This window comes from Drosophila ficusphila, unplaced genomic scaffold (assembly GCF_018152265.1).
Source record: "Drosophila ficusphila isolate 14025-0441.05 unplaced genomic scaffold, ASM1815226v1 contig_791, whole genome shotgun sequence".
In the NCBI taxonomy this organism is placed as follows: Eukaryota; Metazoa; Arthropoda; class Insecta; order Diptera; family Drosophilidae; genus Drosophila; species Drosophila ficusphila.
The window spans coordinates 14,630,648-14,639,702 of NW_025064737.1; the positions used below are offsets into that span (position 1 = coordinate 14,630,648).

General features: G+C 38.6%; 2 non-coding genes across 2 annotated transcripts; both read right to left on the reverse strand.

Annotated features, from left to right (window-relative positions):
* Window positions 1-5,098: 5,098 nt before the first annotated feature.
* Trnag-ucc lies at window positions 5,099-5,170 on the reverse strand. Its single transcript has one exon. It is a non-coding gene; the product is annotated as a tRNA-Gly (tRNA).
* Window positions 5,171-5,367: 197 nt separating this feature from the next.
* On the reverse strand, window positions 5,368-5,439 carry Trnag-ucc. The gene has a single exon. It is a non-coding gene; the product is annotated as a tRNA-Gly (tRNA).
* Between the last annotated feature and the right edge of the window lie 3,616 nt (window positions 5,440-9,055).

The window sequence follows — 9,055 nt, forward strand, 5'->3', positions numbered from 1 at the left end:
TATTTTTAGCCATAGATACGGATACACAGGGTATTGGTACTATAAACGATTGTCTATATAGTTTTGATCTCTCCGCTAAGCCAAACAAATTGGTCGGAAAAAAAAGAGAAGCGGAAAGTCTAGAGAAATGTGCAAAGATATATATTTGGGATAGGTGATTCTCCTGTTGCTCCGCTGGCTAATACAATTCTTAAGTATTTTCTGTTTTGGTTTCCTAGGTTCGTTTTTCGTCATTTTTCATCACTGAATGTCCGGGGTGGATGTGTCGTCGTCTACAAGTCAGGCAGGTCTCATTGGGGCCACATAAATCCCTTCAAATGCCATGACATGTAAATATTTTCCGAGTCTTATGGCAGCCAAAGGCAAGAGCAACAAGCCGAACAACTCTCTTGACTTGCACAGCGCTTATAAAATATAATTTCATTCTATAAGAAAAATGCAAAGTGACAACATAATTCGCCAGTTTATCATAATCAAAATACGCCTACATTGTTCGCCTTATTTTTTTTTGTAGTTTTATTCCTCTCTTTTACTTTTTTTTTTTATTCGCTGTGGCATGCAAACACTTTACAGGCACGCTTCAACAACAAAAACCACATCGCGTACAACACCAACACAACAATGACACAGACGAGTGTCAGGCCAAGTTGTGCGAAAATAACTTCAAATAGTTTTTTGGATCTCAGTGCTCTACTCTTCGCTTCTTCTTTTTCCTTTTTACTACATGCAGTACATGAAATTTCTTTTTGCCAGCTGACAACTTGCATTTTCAAATGGCTTTTAACATACTCTGCAATTAAAATGAGTATAGGTCGTAAAATGTTGTTGAACAAAATATATTTCACACATTTTCAAACACTTTAAATACAAAAAATTATTGTCAAGTTTGTTTTGTTTAAAGCTTTATCGCTCTTCAAATTACTTAATATAAAATATGTTCTTTTTGAGAGTATATTACCTTCGACTTTTTTAAACATCAAAGATACCTCCTTGCTGATTTAGACTTCATTTCGGACACTAATCTGTTTGCTCCTGGTCTAATGTTGATAATCTCACGGCAAATTAATGCTGAACACGAAGTGGAAAGTCTTAGCATGCATCACTATGAATCACTTTAAACACAGTTCTTAATTAAATGTGAATTGCTGACTGCACCTAGCAGCGAATACCGACGATATGAGTATATATCACAAGATCTTACTTAAAACCATTTCATTCAAGAGTTTTCAGTAAGAGCAAAGAAAAAAGCCCAAAACCTCTTTAATGAAATGTCAGACACTTAAAATTTAATTTTATTTTGGCACTCTTTAAGCCGAAGTCGAAAAACAGGTCAAGTAACAAAGTGATTTTAATGCTCGGACAATGTATGAGCATATTATACAATTCATAAAAAAGACTCATCCGAATTTGGTCAAAAGTAGGCACCACAAATTTAGTGTCTGATTTTTTTCTTTAACCATCATGTGATCGTCGAATTGTTTTGTTGTTTTCGACAACCATTTCGGTTGTTTTGTTTGGCTCCCTTTGACTGGTCTTAACCAATTTTGGGCAAACTTTGTGATTTGTGCTTAATTGCGGTTTTCGCTTCTCTCCCTCTTAGCGCACCATTTATGGTAACATTTGTGTCGAGAGTCGCAAAAACAAGTTAATAATCTCATGGCTGGCTTAATCATCGTTAGCCACGTCAGGCTTCTGAGCCGACTATTTTTAACAAAACATTTCACCATGGAAACGTGTTGTGATTTCTGCCTTCGAAGTTTCGTTAAAACCTTTGACTTTTTAACTTTAAAAATTTGTTGTGCTTCTTTTCGGAATTAAATGTTAGGTATTTATGGTATACTTTAAATTGATTTATCTAAATCTATTTATCTTTAATCTATTATTAATTTTTTAAATTTTTGATAAATTTAATTTAGTTGTATATTAAACTTTTTTAATACTGACATTACCCGTTGACAATCCTTTAATCAAAAAATCAAACAAGAAAACTCTCCCCGCTTACTGGTCTTCAATTACTGTAACTATTTTTATCGCCTGTGTCAACTGTACAACCCTCTAATGAAAATTTACGAGGCGCGCAACTTTGTTCGATGGCCAACTACGTCAAACGGAATTGTGTAAAAGTGAAAATGAGGGAAAAAGCCGTCGCAGACACAGACATCTTTAAAAATTCCACCTGTTGTGTGAAACTTTCCGCAGTCAAGGACATTCTGGGGCCTTGCTTTCGTCATAGCAAACTTCCGCAAACACACCGATAAGCACACACACACGCAAACACACATACACATACACTAACATGAAATGGCAACGCAGGCGCCCTGCTAAGTATGCTATAAATTGTCGCATTCATTCATAAAAATTCACCGGGCCCACAAAAAGTTTACGCAAGCAGAGAAAGGGAAAAATTACTTAGAGAGCGTGAAAGAGAGTTGGGGAATTCGCAGGAGAACAATGCCGGCAATTTTTAGCTCTATCGATTTTCGAAGTTTTCCCAGTCAGAGAGTAAGAAAACAGTTTTCTCCTTGACTTTGAACTGCAAAAAGTTTTCCACACGTGGCGCTAGGTTCAAAGTGCTTCAGCCGTTTTCCAGGGACTGTTTTTCACTTGATTGTACTTTTTTGTATTTCTGCTTACCGGTTGACAGGCAAAAACCGGTAAGCATTTATCATCTTTGCCGTCGTCGTCGTCGTCGTCGCTCAACCAACCCGATCCCTGTGCAGAGGCCTTGCCAAGAAGGCGTTCAAAATTAAAAGTCGCTCAACTGCGGCATAAAAAAAAGGCCGAAATGAAGAAAAAAGAGCAAAAATGCATTGCGCAAATGCGAATGATATTAAAATGAAAAGTTTGCCAAGTAATAAACTGATAAAGAGGCGACGTCTGCGTCTGACGTGGACATATCGCAAGAAGGTAACTTATTAAACAACATGGCGCTGGCTTTTGATACCCTCACCTGAAGAGACCTAAAAACGGGGGATGTTCTTTATTGAAGTTGGCTTCTTACAAAAAAGAATATTGTGTTCATAAAACTACTTATGTTCGACAAAGCTTGATAAATATTAATCAGACAACTAAAGTGTATTCTAATTAGTGCAATTCAATAGAAGAAAACGAAATTTTTAAATGGATAATATACAGATAATAAAGATGAGTATAGCATGATCAATTATCAATGCATTTAATTTATTGGTTCACCCAGATCTCCAAATCGATTTTTATTAGAGCTTTATGCCCTTGCAAGGACATTTTAACTTCGATCATGTGGAAACGGACTTTTCCTTTCTTGTTATTAATACACACACGCACTTAAACCGCGATCCAGTTGTTTTTGTTGCTATGGCAGTGTGACTGCCTCGTTGCAGCAGATAAATGTAAATTATTATGTCGTAAATTTGTTGACTGCCATGTTTGTGGCTGCAGCCTCACACTGACATGGCCGAAAGGAAAAAAAAATCCAACCAGCCAACAACAATGCGAGCCGACGCGGCGACTCAACCAGTGCAAATTAAAACCCCTGAAAATGCTTAATAAAATGCCTTGATTGAGTCGCTGTTTGCATAATGCGCTAAAAACAAAAAGCAAAAATAAAATCCAAAAAAAAAGAAATAAGTAAAAAATAAATAAAAAGCTAGGTAATAAGAAATATTGTGTAGAAATATGTATTGAGCCTGGGCGAACCGGATGCCTAAGATAGGCAGCAACATGTTGATTTATTTGAGTCGGCACACGACCAGACGACAATGACATACGCATCTAGAGTGGAAAAAAGTGCAAGTTGCAAGTTGCAAGGCGTGGGGGCCAAAATGGCGAAGAGGCGTTCCAGAGCGTTCGAAGCGTGCCAAAAACGCCTCCGTTAAAATCAGCATCAGCATCTTTTGGAACGGTGGCGTGTGCCAAAAAGGTTTGCATCGCCCTTGAACTCGGCGTGTTCTCATGACTGACCGACATTTGGCAGATCGGCGCCTCAGGTGGGTGGATTGTGGGAAACCAACAGACAAAGCAACCCCCGCACAAAAAAAAAAACACAAAAATACAACAAAAAAACCGGCCACAAACATTTTAGCGACCAGACATTACGACGTCATCCGTACGTTGCTTTCCTACACTTGTCGATGCCAAGTTCGCACGCAGAATTTTCGCTTTTGTGTGGAGGTGGAGGAGGAGTATCCCCACGTGATCTGCGATCTGTGGTCGAGTCTCGAGTCGCGTGCCACATTGTCATACAAAAAAAAAAAACAGAGCCGCACGGGTCACTCAACTGAACTTGCTCCATAAACAGAGAGAAGCCCGCTGAAAAAACGTAACCGATCTCTACCCAGAGAATGGAGGCGTTTGCCAATTTGGCTTGGAAAGTGGGTGCACTTAATATGCACACTTCGCTTAGGCGCGATCAATTTTCGTCTAGTGGGGGTGTGGGAACTTTTTGGCATACGCCGCCTGCTGGTTTTGTTTTTTGTTGTTTTTTTTTTTGTAAATTATTGCACATAAATTTCACACACAAAGTAGTTTGGACGGCGACTAAACTGCACCCGCCCACCCAACATAACGGATCCGAAAAGCAAACCGATCCGGAACCCAAAGACCTGGGCGATCGCCTTTAATTTAATTAGTTGCGCGTGCGACAGCCTCTCCTCCGAATTTGTGGCATCTTTGGGCTGCCGGTTGCCGGCTTGCCGGCTGCCATTGCCAGGTTCCATGCTTCAGTTGGAACGCCTTGTTATTTATGCGTCGCCTTCTTTATGGCTTCCCATATAAATTCTCATTTCGCTTGTCATCATTTTTTTTTCTCTGACTTGGTTCTCGCTTTTTGGGCGAGGGCAACTGATGCGTTAAGTGCATGGGATTTGGTTCTGAGTTGATGAGCGCTTGAGGAAATTATGTGCATTTTGGCCGATCACTTTGGGGTTGCAAGTGGTCAGTTATCGCAATTGAGCAAGACACGAAAAGTGAGGAACTTATTTAATGTTGATTTTTGAGGATGGAGAGTTTTCAAACTACAAGTAGAAGGAAACAGTGGCGGCTTTTTAACAACCTTTTCTAGAACCATTTTTAATTTTCTCAATAAAAAGCAATTTAGTAAAAGAAAAAAAAAAATTTAATGTGCGTCGGCCGGGAATCGAACCCGGGTCAACTGCTTGGAAGGCAACTATGCTAACCATTACACCACCGACGCCACATTTTTGCGAAGAATTTGCATGACATTTTAAGCTACAAAATGATCTTATGTTTAAATTTGTTATATTAGACTCCAACAAAATTCAAACATTTTTTGTTGCAACCTTAAGTACTTTTACTTGAAAAATATCACTTGTATTTTTCATAACAAATTAAAAAAAAAAATAATAAGAAAATTAAGGCAAAAAGTTAAAGTGCGTCGGCCGGGAATCGAACCCGGGTCAACTGCTTGGAAGGCAACTATGCTAACCATTACACCACCGACGCCGCATAATCTCCGCCGACTAATAACAAGCCAAAAGTTAGTCACTGATGACCAAGAAGACAAACTATCTTAGCGAAAACATGGGATTGTCTTTATCAACTGAACATTTCCCTAGAAACAAAACTGATTTATGGTTTTTCCATTTATAGGGTGGCTAACCTTGCCAATAAGTTGATTCATTTCTTCTCCAGCCTTTTTAATTGGTTCTGTTTAGTGCACTCTCTCACCTGGCGGCGACAGGAAACGGTTTGTGCAACTATATTTCTTATGAATATAATTAAAACCCATTGAAAACGAATAAAGCAAACAGAGTCGGCTGCGCGGATCGGATCACAAAGGCAACAAGCGGTTACGAACAACATCGGCTTCAACTTGACTTGAGTGTCTGTCGCTGGTTGTTATGGTTGTTGTAATGGACGCCCACCCAGTAAATGTCTTTTGCTGTAATAATTTATTATCACATTTACGTCTTGGCATCGCTAGCAATTAATATGAAAAGTAAATGGTGGAAACAGAAAATAGAAAATTAAATGAATGAATCAACTTGGCGAGCGTCGGACGACAAAACAACAAAACAACGAAAAAAAAAAACAAGTGATCAATGAACAAAACCAAGTTGTATCTCCCCATCACCGAGTGATCCAAAGCAATATCTATCTGTATCTGAGGCCGTGTATCTTTGTGTTGGCGTCCAAAACCGCAGGAACAACAATCGGCAGCTTTTGACTTGGCAAAGCGTTTGCCAATGCAGAAATCAAATTAGCCGCAACACAGTCGCGGTTCGCGGTCCGTAGTTTGTCTTGCGTATCTTACAGATACAGATACTTGTCGCGTTTTTCAGCTGTGTGGGCTGCCACTGTGTCCACTGTGTGTGCGTAGGTCGAAGAAGTCGGCAGCACCCTGTATCTGCGGCGCAGAATAATAAAATTGAACAATTTATTGCATTTGTTGCTTTAATTTCTTGTTGTTACTTGCCCGAAAACGAAACCAAAGAGCAACAACAACAACAATATATAGTATATATATAAGTATGTATATATTTTCATTCACAAAACGGCCGCCGTTGTATGCAAATTGATCGTACCTCGCAGATGTTGTTGTCGATGTTAACTTTAGTTTGGCTTTTTGCAGTAGCTGCTCAGCCAGCTTCGGCGTCGACACACTTGGCAAGCGATGTTCGATGATTGCAACAGCAACAGCAACAGCAACAGTAACAGAAACAAAAACACAAGTAACAACAACAACAACAACAACAGCAACACCCAAATGAATGAATTGGGTTTGTGCCTTGGGCCAGGGCATGTTTGTCGTTTCGCCTCTGCCTACGTGGCGGCTACGTGTTGGCATAAATTATATATTAATGCTCTTTGAATGGTGGATTTGAATGGTTATTCGATGCGATTGGAGTGGCTTATGGAGGATTTATCAAAATTAAGAAGCTATTAAAAGAGGATTTGCGATTGCCAATAGTGTAAAGTTTATAAGCTATCTTTCCATTTAAAATTCCGAATTACGTAGCAATTAATAGAATAAATTTTTTTGTTAAGGACTTCCTCACATTTTTCAGATTCGGAATTCCACATTTTATGACTTTAATAAAAAACATGTCAGCTACCTGATGGTACTTAAAGACGATAATAACAAATCAGTTTTTAATAAAATTTATTTTTAAGAAAATTAAAGTTGTTGAATAAAATTATTTTTTGATATTTTTATGGCCTAATAAAATTGTAAAGAAAACGACTTTCATTTTAAAGGGTATTTGCAAATCTCATGTCGTTAAGGCTTAATTCTCCTTTCGTTTTTTTGCAATTGCTCGCACATTTTATTTATTTAAAGCATTAAACAAAGACACAGACATATGTTCAACTTTGGTTGTGACCGTTGTTGTTTGTTTTTCACTGGCGACATGCAACAAATGTTAGACATTCAATTTGTTGTTGACACTTCATTAGCAAACAAAAATTAAGCGAACAGAGGAGAAGCAGCAACAACAAAGTGCGGCCAAAATCTGGGTTAAATGTTGCTAAAATTAAGCGAGGCAAGCCGTTGCGGCAAAGGAGCGATAGAAGATGCAACCAGAAGCGAATCATGATGTGGAAAATACAACCCATTCCACCGATTCGAGCCTAACCAAATAAAAGCGAGTATTAAGTTACTAACTGGCCGAGAAGTGAAAGAGATATAGGGAATGGTTCAGGGCTAGGCACGCGTTGTTAATGAAGAGATTTTTTTTCTCCGATTTTATGAATGAATGAACGAACGCATCGTAGTAAAAAACTGCGCCCACATCGCTTGATGATGAAATCATGAATGAAACGAGGTCCAAGACGAAGAAACCCCAGGTGCCAAAAGGGCACGCGAGTCGTAAATGTGGGCAGCAAATGCAAATTGATGGCCATGGCTAAGATGTTGAGACCAAGATGCTGCCTCTTTGGCCATTAGCCAGGCACACCGGAACCGCATTAGCATGTCCGAGATCCGAGATCCGAAATTTGGAATCCGGGGGACCGGAAAATGCCGCAACTTTAGTGCTTTGTCCAATGCAAACAAATTAACTGTCAAATGCTTCAACATCGATTCGAGATGCATTCAATGAAAACATTTCGAAAGAAATCTCTCCCATCAATGAAATGTTTGTTCAAAAGCTCAGTGGGTAGGAAACGAACTAATCGTCTGGAGAACCGTTTCGATCGGAACTATCATATTTCAGGCGTTTGTCAACGGCTACTATTGTTCCCCTTTCTTTTAACCCAGAATCATTTCTTTGGCTTCACAGGAAAGCGGAAAAAGTGAGTTGTTAAATATGTGAGAAAATGCCCATTAAATCTGGGGATTATCTTTGCGTTTTCCCATAAAAGTATATGCATTTAGTAAAGTCTTGGCTAAAGGTTTTTTGTAATTAATTTGCACTTTTGCGCTATTCATTATGGGTCGCAAAATCTTATCCGTGAATGGCTTATTTCCCACTCCTCCGTCAAGCAGAATTTTTTTTTTGTTTTTTTGCGGCCATTACAATTTTACGACTTGCTACAGCTGCAATAACAGTAACAACAATTTCAGGCCATTACAACAACCACTGCTAACCACTTCCCATGGCCAGGCTGACGTCATAAATGCATAAATACAAGCGGCGATGACATAAATTGCATTTGAATATTGGCCAACAGCGCGAGAGAGCGAGAAAAAAAAGGAAAAACAAACCATAACGCGGCCTGTCTCTAACCCCAGAGTTTAGTTTGGGCTTTGGTTTTGCCGCTTGTCACGATGTCAGACAGCTCTGGGGCATTCATCTTTTTTTTTTTTTCCTGTTGCATGATTTTATGTGGCGGAGATGGGGAGGGGTGTTATGCCACTTGATAAATTATTTAAATTTCAACAAAGCCTATAATTACTAAAGGAGTAGGAAAATATTGAGTAGGTTTGATTTATAGGGAGAACTATTTACAAAACTATATAAAACTAGCTTTACACTTTATGAATTATAATCATAATAATAAAATATATTTAGTGACTGCAAGCACTTGATCTTTTTTAAATTTCTATATATACATATATAACATTTAAAAAAAAAATTGTTTTCAAGTATTTAAATTCATCAAATATGACTCAAAGAAA